The 15,955-nt window shown below is 29.5% G+C and overlaps 1 long non-coding RNA gene across 1 annotated transcript; it reads left to right on the forward strand.

The window, feature by feature from the left end:
* Positions 1-4,162: 4,162 nt before the first annotated feature.
* LOC125585520 lies at positions 4,163-10,061 on the forward strand. Its single transcript, XR_007322492.1, has 4 exons — positions 4,163-5,484; positions 5,581-6,697; positions 6,777-6,995; positions 7,146-10,061. It is a non-coding gene; the product is annotated as an uncharacterized LOC125585520 (long non-coding RNA).
* The last annotated feature ends 5,894 nt before the right edge of the window (positions 10,062-15,955 follow it).

Consider the following 15,955-nt stretch of genomic DNA (forward strand, 5'->3'; position numbering starts at 1 on the left):
ACTAGTAAGTAACTCTGAATCACAAGCCACATGATTGGAGAACATATATTTGGTAGATGGATCATGGACTACTACCTCTAAATTCAATGGTTGCGGTTGGGTATGGATAGACATCTCTGAATAAAACCAGTTAATGAGGACAAAGAACCTAAGACACCATGATTCAGCTTTAGATTCAGAATTAGAAGCACTGCTTTGGGGGATAGAAAATATGCTAGTACATTCGACTTGCTAGAATTTTGGAATATACTACAAGGACCTGATCACAATGATTAAAGAACCACATGCATAACCAAATTTCTGAACAGAGCTGAAGGAGCTAAAGACTCTTCAAATACAATTCCAAGCATTCAAGATTTTGTACGTTCTTCAGAGGCAAAATCATCTAGTATTGCTTCATTTTCATATTATGATTGCGTTTAGAAGCATGTAGTATTGCATTCATTTATTTAAGGAGCAAAGATAAATCACCTTGTAAAGAACTCATGTTTAGAAATCAACATGGTACCCTTGTTACTCTCTTTGCTCTTTACTGTCCCTCTCTCTCCGTTTTTCTCTCTCTAAGTCATGAATGCTACAAAAAGTGGATGCAGACACGTTAAAAAATCTGTCTTTGTATAATAAACATGTTTATGGAACAACCTTTTTGTTATAAATAAGGTACTTAAAAAAACATTTTGTTCTTCTTTTTCTCAGTTTCATGTCAGATCAGATTAACAAAAAAACACAATAACCGTTTCAAAACTCATTTCTTTTATAAATTTTAGAGAGGATATGCAAGATAACACTTAGTTTACATATTTACAATTACAGTATAATAATATAAAAATACTTTAAGGGTTGAAAAACTGATATTAGTTTTGTTTTCTCAACATGAAACTATTAGAAAACATTGTGTAAAATGTTTAGATTTGTCTTTTCATTATAAGAATATATTTTTACATCTAAAGAATTATGTTTTCATTCTCTAAAATATATAAGTTTTAAGAGTTGTATCTTTTCACTATAAAAATAAATTAATAATAGGAATCGTAATTAATGTTAAAAGTTGTTTCTTCATAAAAAACAAAGATTAGGTTTGTTTTGCCGACATCAAACTATTGAAAAACGTTGTATAAAAATGTTAAGATGTGTCTTTTTCATCATAAGAATATATTCTTATATGTGTCTTTTTCATCATAAGAATATATTCTTACATCTAAAGATTGTATGTTTTCATTCTCTAAAATATATTAGTTTTAATATTTTTATTTTTCATAATAAAAAATAAATTAATAATATGCATCTTAATTAATGTTAAAATTGTGTCTTTTCATAAAAAAACTGAGATTGTTTGTGTCTTTCTAACATGTAACTATTAGAAAAGGATTATAAATAATGTTTAGATGTGTCTTTTCATCATAAAAATATATTTTACATTTATTTTTCATTATTTAAAATTTATTAGTGTAAAGAGTTGTGTCTTTTTATTATAAAAGACAAATTAATTTTTTTCTAAACTGAAATATCTTAATATGTGTCTTTTTATAAATATTGTCAATTTAATTGTGCAATGTTTATAATTAACGTGTCTTTTCATTCTAATAATGTGTTAAACTTGTATATGTTTTAAAATGATTTTCATAATGCATTAGAGTGTCAAAATATATTGTAAAAGTGTTATCTTAAAATAACTACTTTAAATCTGAAAAGTCATGACTATTGACATAGATCTTCAAAAAGCTATAAATAGTTCATGTTCATAAGTCTCTCATTGTAAATATTTCATAAATTTACTAAAATAGTGAAGAAAGAAAATTTTGTGAAGTTACCTGCTTATTAATTGTTAGAAGATAACGCAAATAATCCGAACCCTACTGGGTAATAACGCCAAATAACCTCCAATATCGTCTTCAAAGTAGTTGATGTAATATCAAGAAAACAGAAAAGATTACTAAGAAGAACATCACTATCGCAAAATAAATTGAATTAAACCTTCCTTTTGATCTTATTATAAATGTAGCCACCCATTTGACTCTTCGTTCACCAATTGCTCTAGGTGAAGATGGTTCCCTTTTTCTTTTTTCTTGCTTTTATGGTAGGTTTTTTTGGCGTAGTAATCAAGTCCCTGAGGCAGCAGCCCATCCACCATCTTCTGGTTCTTTCTCTTGATTATCCTCCTCTCTCCATCTCTAAAAGGAGTTGTTTACATTCAGGGTCACTTTGTGACTTTTAATTACACCATAAGTCACTTGTTGCTCCTAGGGTAGTTTTGAGCAACTTTTACTTACTTTTCCCTAACTAAACGCAACTACAAAAAGATTTCAGTTACTTTTTTGTTTCTTTTTGTGTTAATTACTTTTATTAACTTTCTGACTTTTTACTTTCTTCTTTTTTTCATTCACCATAAGTCATCTTCTTCTCCCACAAACACCATAGCTTAGGGCCAAATCACCTTCTTCTTCTTCTTCTTCTTGACCTTCATCCTCCGAAAAGCACCGCCGCGAAAACAAGATTAGAAATCGATCGGGAATCGTCTTCGTCTCAATCTCAGTTTGTGCCTTATATGAAAGTAGATAGAGAAATCTGATGAAGTTCCGCCGCAGGCTCAATCTCTGGCTCCGTTTCCGATCTCCTCCTTCGCGGCGAGTCTGAAATCGGTCGTCACCGGGTCGTAACTCTCCGTGCCATCTCGTCTTCCTCTGCGTCTTCAAATCGTTGGCTCGTCAAGCTCTGTCGTGCCTTCCTCCCTGACCTCTCCTCCTCTCCAAACGTCGACAAACCAAACCGGGGTCGATCCGATCTGTCGAACCTCAAAGGGATCGATTCCTAAACCAAGTTTCTTATATTTGCACGACTGGTCCTTTAACTTTTGTCTGTCTGTAATTTGGCCCTAAAAATTGCAAATTTGCACAACTGCTTTTCACTTAGGGTCCACAGTTCTAAGTATGCAATATAACCCCTACTTTATGAAGATTAGTATGCAAATCCAATCCAATCTTAAAATGAAAAGCTAAAACCATGAAATACATTATTATCTTTTAAATATTAGCCATAGGTACGACGATTCTTGTATATTTATATGTACATGACAATGACAATCGATGTACACAAATTTTTTATTATCCATATGTACAAGAATTCATACGTACACTATTTTTTATATCATTATAGAAAGATATGTTAATAATGTGTTAACTTATTATATAAAATAATGTACACTGTATACATAAGTATATAAAATAACGTGTTATCTTAACTAAATAAAAGGTTAAAATTCTAAAAATAATTTTTATTTAAACATCCAATAATAAAAATAAAAATAAAAATATATGGTAACAAAATATAGTTTTAATGTCGAGCTTTAATTTTAACCTTTATAAGAGTTTATATTTTTATGGTACATGACCAATCTTCACTGTAAATATACATTAAACCGATTTCAAATTATAATCTTCATTAAGAAAAATACAGTAAACCGATTTTAAATTATAATCTCATTTGATATAGTGTAAACAACATTCGAGTATAGTAGTAATGATATAATAAATGTCAATAGGTTCTAAATGATATAAAATACATTACCAAATAACCGGTTAATTCATTTGTCTACATTGAGAGTGCACGTTACCAAATCATACTATTAAAACATTATGCTAAGCTACAATTAATGAATAATGGTAAAGAATGTAATAAATCTAATAATGAATTGAGTTTTACTTAAAAGGGCTGAGAAGAAATATGGTGTTGCCACATAGGAAATGGTATTCTTGTTACTAACACATGAATATATAAGGTTAGTCTCAAAAAATGTTTCTACTTTAATATTAAGGGGATTAAGACAATGGTTACGTTTAATGAAGAACATATAAACATAAATGGGAACTCGCAACTGTAAGCATATAATGTATACGTACTTCTAGTTTGTATTTTGGTGTATTTAAAGACGTCCAGACGAGAAAAATGTTTCTCAGAAAATTAAAAAAATTTATATATCATTATTCAAATGAAAGTAATTTTGTTATTCAAAAAAAGCTTGAACTAAAGTTCAAAAAAACAAAAAAAAGCTTGAACTATATATCGATGAACTTCTCGCGGTGAACCCGAATAAAAAGCTTGAGAGGAGGCCAAATTTCTAAATTTGGAGAGTCATTATTGGAGGGGGGGGGGGGGGGGGGTTTGAAAAAAGGATTCAAGTCATTGTGGTTTACGTGATTTAAACATCAAGTTTCGGTGATGGTTTGTTTAAAAAGTATGTCTTTAGTATGGTTTCGTCTGTTTTATTTTGTTATTTATAATATATTTTCATGAACTGGTTTTGAGAATATTATTATTTTAATGTTTGGAGTTTTTATTCAAATTTATTTCTATTATTAAAATGTTTAATTTGGTATTATAACTCAGTGATTATAAATTTAAACAAAGTTTAAATTGGCTGTAAATTTTACAATTGTTTTATACAAACCCTAAATAAAAGATAAAATGTATTTAAATCTTAACTATGTTTAGTTAACTTTTACTAAGCTTACTTATCATTCTATATATGATTTTCAGTAATGACGACATCAATTGTGAATTAAATCATTTTAAATTTGTTAGACAAAAATAATTAATAAATACAAACCGATTTAAATTTCTACCAATTTAATAGTTCAATTTTAATTTATACATATATATATATAAGTGTAAAATTTTTAGCTTAACAAAAAATTATACGAATCCGCGACTTGATGTTTGGTACTACCTAAGTTGTAAGGTGTGTGCAAAGAAGGTGTTGACAGTGCCTAATGACATTGAAGACGGAGACGAGTTCAATGTTAGTGGTCATAATTACTATTGTGTCAAGTGCAAAGACAAAAATCCACAACTATTGCCAAGGTATATAGTTGAATAAAATATATCATATATGAATGAAAAAGCTCATTATATTTTAAAAATTAATATGAACATTTTTTTTATTTACTTAGGTACAAGTTGCATCTAGTTGTACTTGACAGTACAAATGACACCAAGTTCTTGCTGTTTGATAATCTTGCCATGCAACTGCTACACAAACCATGTCTTGAGCTGACTGGTCCGGTTACTAATGAGGTATTATTGTTATCTATAATTTATAGAAAACAATTTTTTTTATCAATTGAAAGATATATTGAAACTTATTATGATTTACGTGATTGTATAAAAGATACAGGATCCTGACATGTTGCCACCGATTCTTCAAGATTTGGTTGGGAAAACTCTTCTTTTCAAGATTGGAATTGAAAAGGAAGAATTATTTATATAAGCATCCCACTTACAAAGTTCTCAAGATCATGTCAAACATTGGGATGATTAACGAGTTCGACGCCATTGGATCACCAACGGTATGTGTTTCAATGGATTCAGTTGTTCTAAAATGGTTTATAATATTCATTTTTGTTATGATATACAATTCTATTTTCTATATCCTAGGAAAGTCAGAACACTTTTGGAGGGACATATTCCGCTTTGTCTGATGCACCTGAGGTCGTATCATTAACATTATATACTTTATAAACAACTCTGGAGATATGCACATAGTTAGTTATTGAAAACTGATAGTATTTTTTTATTATTATGAAGGGGTCCCTGATGTTGCATGGCGGATCGTCTCAGTCGGATAAAACCGGTGATCTGACACCGGCTAAGCGGATGCGATCACCAATCATTAACTTGGAGGATGCTTTTGATCAGAATTCTGTTACAAGGTCTGCGGGTACCATCAAAATCAAGCAGGAGAAGAATGAAAAAAGTGGCTGAAAAGTTGGTGGATCGAGTTGATGAGTAGAGGCTTCGCTCTGAATTTTATTATTATTGCTTTCAAGTTTGGCATTATTTCTTGAATTTCTTACTTATTAGTTTCTGGATTTTTCTCTTTGATTCATGTTTTTGCATTTTGAATTTTCCTTTGGTAATATGAAGCCTCTACATTTTTATACCTTTTATCCCTTTATTATTTAAATTCTACACATTTATTCCTATAACCAATTTGAAAGACAAATCCAATATTACAACTGTTTCAATAGATACATTTTCATTCACGAATAAATATAAAATTGTTTATATGGAAAAGATCAAATCACTAACTTGAATATGTGTAAAAGTAGTAGAGTACATACGTGGTCATGAAAAAGCCCTAATTAATAATTCAACTAAAAGATAATAAAACAGTTCTCTTGCTATCTAAACGATGGCTATCTAATAATCAATACTGTTTTCCTCATATTAATGAAACTATATGTGAAATATAATTAGAGATCTGCGCCTTCATATATATTTATAAGACATTTGAGAGTGACTGAATAGTATTCTCCATTTACTCAAGAATATATTTTATTGTATCTAAATTATAACTATTAATTATAAGCATCCTTTCCATTTATTATACTATAAAATAAAACACAATGCATAGTAAGCATTGTATTGACTAAGGTGCGGAGTTTCCTGAGCATATCTACTAATTGATTGGACTTTCCATTGCAGACCCACGCCAATTAGTTAAAAATCCATAAAAAAATATTATTGAGTACGATGCACCATATACAAGCTCTATTGTTACCCTTGCCTAATACTGAAAGTACAGGAGAACCTTTGAGCTCTGGAAGAACCGAAAGCAATTCACTCGATATGAACAAAACTACTAAGAAGAAAAGGGGGGGAAACACAGATGTGGCTACGCATGCGAAGAGAAGAAAGCAAGGTACACTGTTACTTAATATAATTGGCAGTTGAAATTATGTATTTTGCACTATAATATCTGAAATTCTATGATACTGCAGAGACAAACATAAGTGGAGACCGTCTTCCTGATGCTCTACATGACATAACAAATTCGAGTAACAACATCACAAAAGATGCAAGAACAGAAAGGCGTCTCAAATTGATTCAAAAACGTAAAAATGCGGAATTTGGAAGCCCAGAGGTTACTCAATCAGAGATTGTGAACGTCCAATCTGTAGGATCAACACTACTAGGTTCAGCCAGATCAATTGACGGAGGTACAATTGTTACAACCCCCAACCTTCTCTTACTGTGTTGTTCGACTGTGATCAAACAGTCGGTTGGACAGAGCATCCATCATTATTTGACAATCTTTTTTTCTGGGACCACAAATTAATTTGTATCTTATACTCTTTGGTTATATATAGAACAAACTGTTTCTGCCAAAAACAAGAGCAGACGATTGGAGAAGGCTGAGTTGGAAAGGATGCTTTGCGCGGGTCAAAAATTCCAATTGCTAACTTGCACCGCTGGTAACTCTAACAAGATTTCAAACCCAGCAAATAACATTTCTCAAGCAACCAACGGTGACTTTAAACTTAATCAGAGATGAAAGATATAAATTACCAAATTTAATGTCTGTTACCATTTAATATAATTTCAAAATCAAAAAGTCTTGTTGCAAAATTTAAGGGATTGAAAAAATTTAATATGAAATTCCTTTTCGAATGTATTTTACAATCACGCAAGATATTCAATAGATTTTTTATAGACAACATTTTGATTTTACAATATAAAAATGTTTATATTGATGCTATTAAAATAAATTCCCAAAATAAATTTCATGTATCCCATAATAATCCAAAAATATTAATCAAAATAAATGTCACATAAGGAAGTTTTATAGAAGAACGTAATTCTGAATCGTTTATATTTTTTCAGTCCCAAAAAAGGTCATGTTTTATTTATGAATCGTAAAGAACATGAATCTTATAAAACATGAATCGTATATATATAGTCAAAATCCCAACAATTTTTATTAAAAAAATTATGTATGATAGCTTCTATGAAATAATACATCATACACATCGAAGAATCCACTAATATTATACTAAAAATTTGTAAAATAATGAAGCATACACATCGCTCAATCCACTAATATTATGCTAAAAATATAAATAACTATATTTTGCCATTCATTTTGTGGCTATATATGTTTTGTTCGATAATTATTAAAATCCATTGAAGTGAGTAACTATACCTTGAAATGTTTCATGTTATATATGCAAGGCTTCTTCTCACTGATCAAAGAGAGATAATGTTGTAGGCATAACCATCGGTTACGTCTCGCTTTGACCAATAGAAGAACGAAATTTAGCTTACTTATGTTTTCACGCAATGGTTATCTCGGGTATTGTCTACGTTTTTAGTAATGCAATCACAACTCATATAGTATAGTAATATAATCTCTTCATATTATTAAATTTAATGAGAAATGGTATTATATGTAATTAGTCTAGACAATAGAGGGCGAGAATGATTCTCATAATGACACATAGGAAATGACATTTTTGTTAATCACACATGGTGATAAAGTTAATTGTTTAAAATGCTCATTAAATAATAAAAAAGGATGTGTCTGAGCAAGTGGGTCGGTAAACATAATAATTAACAAAGAAAAAATCAAGAAAAATGAATAGAGATTCATCTAAATAAATGAAGAAATTCTGAGTTCTTCTTCTGGTCCTAGCAATAAGGCGTTGAGATCTGCATGGTGAATATATATATAAAGAGTGATAAAACATCGAGATCTATCATATAGATTCAAATTTATTATATGTAGATTAATTGTTTTGCTTTGTTTTATTGGTTTTGTGTGCACTTAAATCAATAATGGTTTAACTCTAGATATTAGGAACGTGTCTAGTTAATTGAATAGCCATGTGATGTGTCTGAGCAAGTGGGTCGGTAAACATAATAATTAACAAAGAAAACAATCAAGAAAAATGAACAGAAATTTCATTTAAAATAAATGAAGAAATTCTGAGTTATATCTTTCTGTCAACTTTATTTTTTATTTTTTAAAAGCTCAAAAGTACAGAAAAAAAAAAAGAACCTAAACAAAGCCCGAAGTCCAACTAGCCCAAACAATTAAAAAAACTTTAAAGAAGAACGTGACTGACTCGAACTCCACTTGTTAACATTTGGGGTGACAGGAACACATGTCCACCATGCGAGTCACCACAGAACTTCAGCCAACAGATCGACTCCAGCGAAGGTCTAATCGACTGATCCACCGGAAATAAACCGGAACAGAATCCCGTTCAAAGAACCTCGCCGGACACAATAACAGTAATTGGAAGCGCCACCATTTACAACGCCTTAGACTTGAGCGTGAGACTTCTGATCAAACAAGGGAATTAATCAGCTGAAGTCGATTGAATAAATCCATGAAAATCGTTAACCTCACGAGATAGAGCTAAAGCCAAAGGATCTCTCGCTTCTTTGATGAAGTTCCAATCGAGAGAAGCATCGATCTCAAACCAACGAACATCGAATCGATTGAAACAAAGGAAGCATGAAGAAGTAGAAATCAGACAAACCGGGAGAAACTCTGGAGAAACTCGGGAGAAAACCATCGTCAACACCACATGGAAAGGCGAGACGAAGAACCAAGAGCTGACGAAACATCGAAGGAGCTGATGTGCTTCGGAGCCAAAAACCGGCCGACCACCATGAAGAAGATGCGACGCCGGAAGGGAGGGCCAACAATAAGCGGAGAGTCGTCGGAATCACCGGCCTAGGTGTTTTCTCATCACTTTTCCTCTGTGAAAAATTGAAGAGAGAGAACAGAGGAAAAGGAGAGAAACATATGTTTTTATTCTGTCAACTTTATATTTTGAGCTATTAATTAAAATCGCGCATCCCTTTTATATTAAAAGAGGAGCATTCCTATAAATTAACCTTGCAGTCATGTGTTATTAACCAAAATGTAATTTCCTACATGTCATCACAAGAGCTCTTCTCACATCCTTTAACTAAAAGTTCTTTTTTTACTAGAATAATTACATGTATTGCCATTGTTATAAACCTACCTTATTACAAATTTGTAATCATTAATTGCATCAACGATTTTTTTATCATGGTTATGTTTGTATATTATGTTTGTATATTAAACTTAGATAGAACATGTTTACAATGTCCATATAAGCCGCCTTGATATAAACTAAATTATGTAGTTATATATTTTTATAAATATATACAAAATAATTATATTATATAGTTGATATAGTCGTACAATATAGCAAAAAAAATAATTATATAATAGTTATATAAATATATATGCAAAACATTAATATTATATAGTTGATATGATCAAATTGTCTATAAAAATAATTATATTTTTTTTAACGCTCATTTATTATGATTTTACAATTACAAAAAAATAATTATATTATGTATATAAATATATACAAAATAATTATATTATATAATTGATATGGCCGTACTATAAATCATAAGAGTTCTTTATATCAATTTAAATTAAAGGTTGGCCCAATCATATATGTAAATGGTATATTAAATCTTCACGTATATAACTTTGGAAAACTATTGGCCATTTGGTAATATTTCATACCCAATTTTCATAAATACATTTTGCCTAAATTATAGTGATTAATTTATGAGCAAGAATGAGACGAAAATTAGCATTGCCATATATGGACTTTTAATTTGAACATCCTATAATTTTGTATATTCCTTAAGGAATATATATGACACATTGAATACTAATTATTAATTAAGAATGAGGCATGATACCACTGTATCTTTATCATAAGTAAATTAGGAATTTGAAATTTTATTAATTTATAGAGATATTAATTTACAAAAAATTTCTTATTTAGATTTTTTATTTTATGATATATTTATTCTAAGATAGGAAAAATATTTGATTTTAGTGTATAGACATTAATTGTTATTTTTTGAAATTTGACATTTATATTAATTTTATTATATTATTTTGTTTATATATTATATATTATATAGAACTTAAATGTGGTTTTAAATATAATATTACTAAATTTCATCAAAAATATATTAAGTGTTAAGAAAATATAAAGATAATTCCATTGTTAATATAAAACAAATAATATAATAATAGGTTCTTACTTATATAAAATATGTATTCATATTATATAATTTTATTGGAACCATATATTTACATAGAATTTGATTTTCTAAAAAATTATTATTTTATCGATTTGTGTCAAATTTTGAACCGGCCTAAATTGGGACCGAGAAAATTTATTAATTTATAAAGATTATTAATTTTTCGATTATTAATTTATAGAAGTTTTACTGTACATGTATTATAATTTTTAAGAAAATTATACTGTATTGTAAAATTAAATTATATCACACATATTTATTATTATATAACATAAATATTTTCATACATTATCTCATCATGCACAAGTCATTATCAAATCTTTACATTTTTATCGGATTATACTATATTCTTTTTAATGTTGACAAAAAAATACTATATTCTTCTTAAAAGAGTTGTGGTCGATTCATTATATACGTTTTAAACGAGTCACATCAATTGAATCCTTGTGTCCTTAACTTTATCAAATCTTTAAATTATTTTTTTTTCCACTACTGAATTTACGTGATCCGTGGCTGTATGTAAAATAAGTTTAAGAATGAAAACTTTTTATTTACATCAAATTACGTGATCAATAGGGTATATGGTCTGTTAAGGTAATTTGGGCGATAATCTTGGAGCGCAAGTTTTGGTTAATGAATTTGTGAATGTTTTATATAATTAATCACATACGATTTTATCATTTAAAATCTAATCATTCCTCATCGTATATATAAATAGGATGTTTTGAGCACATCTACTCATCACATTCCTTTTCCCAAACCTTCATTACAAATTCGATCTCGCAAGCAAAATACTTATGGTGGGTCTCAACTCATTATATAACATGTAATTTTGTGACTATGGCTTTTACATTTCTAATTTCTGAAGATTAAAAGTTATAATCTTTTTTAATCCATTCACTCCGTGCAGGGCGCGGGTATCACCTAGTATATTTTGTTTTCAAAAAAATCAAACATATATAACTATATATTATAGTTATGGAAACTTGAAACTTCCAATCTTTTTATTAAGTGATGATGGACAATTGGTTCATACTTGCCCTAAATCATGTTAGACTTTAATCGAATATATTAAACGAAATACTATATAAATAATCTTCTCTTCATATGTGATTACGTACAGATTATACCAATGAAAATAAGTTCTACCCTAAAGATATCTATACTATTTAAGTAGAAAACCCCTAATTTACAAAGGAAATTAATTTTCATAATGGCAATTTCGGCTTTAGTTTTTGGGCTTAAACTATGTCTACCCATTAATTTAATTCATTGCATCTAATACCCATTAAAAAGCTAATTCCATCAATCATAAATTTAATTTTTTTTACTAATCTAAACCATTATATGTTTCTAAACAAAAATAAATAAATTATATACATTAAAATAATAATAGTGTTGATCATAATAATACCTATAAATTAGAATGCATAACATAAATATAATGCATTTACTCTATATGACAAATAAAATAGTTTATTCAGTGTTATATACTATTATAAAATATAAATTAGAAGTTTGATCATTTAAAAAATATTATTAAAATGTAAAAACATTTGCCAAATATGACTCAAAACTTAATTTTAACCCCAAAAGTATACTCAAACTTGAATCAAATGCAAAATTAACCCAAAAGCCTAGTGAAAATACAAATATCTCATTTTTACAAACAAAAAAGCAGAACTCATTTTTTTACGAATATAACTCTGTAACTTCGTCTTCTAAGGTTTTTAAGTCTTCTGAGGTTTTGTAAATCTTCTAAAAGACTTCCAAAAAGTCTTCTCATATAATAGATCTTAAAAATAATTTATAAATTTTATAAAAAAATATTTTGATGGGGGAAAATTTTAAATCATGTAATTATAAACATTTGTAAATTATATAAATTAAGATTTAGTAAAGTTGAATTGTTTTCAACACAGATGAGTGACTGTAGTATGTCATGGTATTCTTTGATTAAGGTTTTGGTAACATATGTTGTAGTATTATATGTATTCTTAGGGTTCACAGTTTAGGTGACTTAAGTCTTTCAACAAGTAATGCACTAGAAGACTTCTTTCTAGAAGATTTTCAAGTAAGTCTTCTATGAAATCTTTTATCAGAAGACTTACTTGACATTCTTTTGAATCGAAACTATTTAACCTTATGTGAATTTTTGTCTCCCTATATAAAGAAAATTTACACATTTTCTCTCTTCCTCTCAAATGGCTGCAACAAAAATATAATATTTCTCATTCTAAAATTATCTAACCTCTCTTTAATCTCTCTGAACTTAAAAGCACCAAACTTTATATCAATTTATTGTTATCTCATGTCTTCTCACTGATTCATTTTGTTTTACAGGTTTTTCATTACATTGTTCTCATCTTCCACTCTTTTATAGAAAGATCTATAAATCATATTTTTTTTTTCATTTGGTAACCTCTTGTTTCTTAAAGTTCTTACCTTTTGAAAATTCTTTTGGTTGTTTTAAGTTTTTACTTTATTTATAAAAAAAAATATTTGTTTTGAATGTTTTTGTATATGTGGGTTTTTCAGATCTAAGACAGATTTGTAAGACTTCCAGAGAAGTTTTCTTAGGAATCTTCTGGCGTAGTCTTCTCCTATGTCTCTTCTTTTATAACAGATCTAAGTGTTTTGTTATAAGAATCGACATGTTTTGTTCGTTTTGGTTTGAAAAAGGAGAAGAAAATAGTCATGAAACTCTAAACTTTTAAAATTTTGGCCATTAAAAGCACCAACTTACATTTGGACCATTTAAAACATTAAATTGTGTTTGAATTTCATTTTAAATCTCATTTTTTATTGACTGAGCCAAACTAAACACATTATTAAGTAGATTAACACAACATAAAACAAATTTAGATAGTCATAATAAATACGTTAAATAGGTTTTGTTAGTTTCATTATTTTTTGTTTTTCACTATAAAATATATCTTATTTGAATTTGCATAATGGTTAATTGATTATACATTGATAAAAAAATATTTATAAAAGTAATTAAGTATACATAAAGTTTTACAGTATATATATTGACTATTTCTTAGTGTTTTATTTGTTTTCTTAGTTTCTATTCTAGGAATAACTTGGACTTATCATACCTCGTCTTTGCCGTCATTCGTCGTATCAAAAATCTTTTATGCTAATTTTCTATAATTTACTTATAATTAACTGTATAAATTTTGGCTATTGAAACATTATTTTGACGTATATCTTATATAATAAAAATATGTTCCTTTCTCTTGGTGAAGCCAAAGACAAAAATAACACTAAATCAAGTTTATGTTCCCAAACTAACACTCAAGGTCAAAAGTCACAAAAATAGCACTTAATGTTTTATCAAAAGTCACAAACTTAGGGTTTAGGGTTAAAAGGTGGGGTTTAGGGTTTAGGGTTTAGGGTTTAGGGTTTAGGGTTTAGAGTTTAGGGTTTAGGGTTTAGATTTTAGGGTTTAGGGTTTAGGGTTTAGGGTTTAGAGTTTAGGGTTTAGGGTTTATGATTTATGGTTTATGGTTTATGGTTTAGGGTTTAGAGTTTAGGGTTTAGGGTTTAGAGTTGAGAAATGAGGTTTTGGGGATAAGATTTCAAATTTTGAAAAGTAAAAAAATTAAAATTTTCAAAGGATAAACTTAGAAAGGTGCTATTTGGTCATTTTAGTTTTTGAGTGCTATTTTTGTGATATAAACTTTGAAAAGTGATATTTTGGAGATTTGCCCTGATTTGAATGTCCATCGACTTTTTACTTCAGTTTTTCAGAAAACATTTCCAGTCCAACACGTAGTTTATTCAAAGCCGAAAGTCCATTACAAATGATTGTCGAAGCCCACTATATTGTTTAAACCCAATAAATATAAGGGCGGGTGAACACGTGTAGGCATATGGAAGCTCCAGAGATGAGACGGAAATGATTCGTCTCCACAAAGCACTTTCATCGGAATCTCGGTCACCTCCGTCACACCTTCGCAGTTCATCACCGGCAATCTACATCTGATTTTAGGCACCAAAACCACCGTGCAAAACTCCACTTGCGGTAAATTTCAGTAACATCCGGTATTAGCTTCCATTCGCTGCTTGTTCCGAGTACCACTGAAGTGATCTTCTTTACCCTTCTTTGAACTCGCCATCGAGATTAAGTGAACTTCCATCATTTCATCGAAAATGACTCACTCAGCTATAAACTTCAGATGATTTAGCAGTTGAGCTGCACTGAAACAATCAGTTATCGAACAAATCAATTCTTTAAATCAGATCCACTTTGCTTAATCCTCTTTCCTAAGTCTAATAAGGAAGCACAGATTTACGGACTCTCTAAAAAGAAATATCAAGTAAAACACAGAAAGATTCAGCCAATTCATGGAATGAGATTGAAAACAACAGACTAAGGAAAAGACAAGAAAACAAGAAAGCTGAGTTATCTTAACATTTACACACCCAAAAAAAAATAGCTGAGACACTAAACATAACAAAAAATCCAGATGAGAATCCCTCAAAACAGAAGCAAAATTCCACTAAAATCGAAATTACAAAGAAGAGATAACTTTCTCTAGGATTCAGAGACTAAACGAATTATGTTTGTCACATTTACTAAATGGACTTTTGTGTCTTATTGTAAACAAGCTTGAAACTAAAATTCAAAAGCAGATATGAAATCAAAGAGGTGAGAAACGAACTGATAGTAACGTCTCCGTCAAGCCCTAGAGGCATCTTGGCCATTCTTTTAGGTACGAGAGAGGACAAAAGACCAAGCTATCTTTTTGCCATCAGAAATATTCGCTTTCTAGGCACCAATTCCTCTATCACCAGTCTTCTGATCCTGCTCCAACATTATAATTAATGGCGAAATCATTGAACGCCAATACCATTTTTGAGTTTCAAACTTTCCTCAAACCCATCGAAGTTAGTTCTTTATTTTCCTCACTACTACTACAAAAAAAAAACACAGCGTCGAGAAGGTATAGCTGAGTGCAAAAACCTAGAACAGTATTGTAAATAAAAGTATATTCAGGGGCCTGAGAACATTTTTGGGCTTACTATAAAGCTTATCTATCTATCTAAATTCAATCTCAAG

The sequence above is a fragment of the Brassica napus genome, chromosome C4 (assembly GCF_020379485.1).
Source record: "Brassica napus cultivar Da-Ae chromosome C4, Da-Ae, whole genome shotgun sequence".
NCBI classification, from domain to species: Eukaryota; Viridiplantae; Streptophyta; class Magnoliopsida; order Brassicales; family Brassicaceae; genus Brassica; species Brassica napus.